The sequence below is a fragment of the Cyprinus carpio genome, chromosome A7, assembly GCF_018340385.1.
Source record: "Cyprinus carpio isolate SPL01 chromosome A7, ASM1834038v1, whole genome shotgun sequence".
In the NCBI taxonomy this organism is placed as follows: Eukaryota; Metazoa; Chordata; class Actinopteri; order Cypriniformes; family Cyprinidae; genus Cyprinus; species Cyprinus carpio.
Window position 1 is genome coordinate 33,419,663 of NC_056578.1, and position 437 is coordinate 33,420,099.

The following is a 437-nucleotide window of genomic DNA, read 5'->3' on the forward strand; positions in this document are numbered from 1 at the left end:
TTGGTTTCTACAGAGTCAGAAACTGGCGTTGGTCGTATCAAAACACAATGATCAGTTATGCGATGTGGAATTCTGGAGAGCCGAACATACCCGACACAGACGTGGCCTGTGTGGTTGTAAGAAACAACAGACTATGGAGTGACAGATTATGTACTGACTTAAACAGCTTCTTTTGCCAAACTGGTAAGAAATTATACAATACTCATATATCTCTTTGATTTGAGTTAAAAAACAAACAAACAAACATACAATTCATAAATTTCATACTTACAGAGGTTATACACACAACTAAATAAATAAATAAATAAATAAATAAATAAAAGTACTCAGTATTTCTGTCTTTTGTGTGCTGTTATAAAGTTTGTTGCATTGATTGATAGTATGTTTTTTTTTAAGTATATGTATGTATTGTTAAGTCAAGATATATTTACTTCAGA

General features: G+C 31.1%; 1 protein-coding gene across 1 annotated transcript in view; it reads left to right on the forward strand.

The window, feature by feature from the left end:
• Positions 1-96: 96 nt before the first annotated feature.
• Positions 97-437, forward strand: part of LOC109082600 (C-type lectin mannose-binding isoform) — a 4,988-nt gene continuing 4,647 nt past the window's right edge. Inside the window, exon 1 of the mRNA XM_042759239.1 lies at positions 97-183. The gene's annotated coding sequence lies outside the window, so the exon portion shown is untranslated. The remainder of the gene's footprint in view (positions 184-437) is intronic.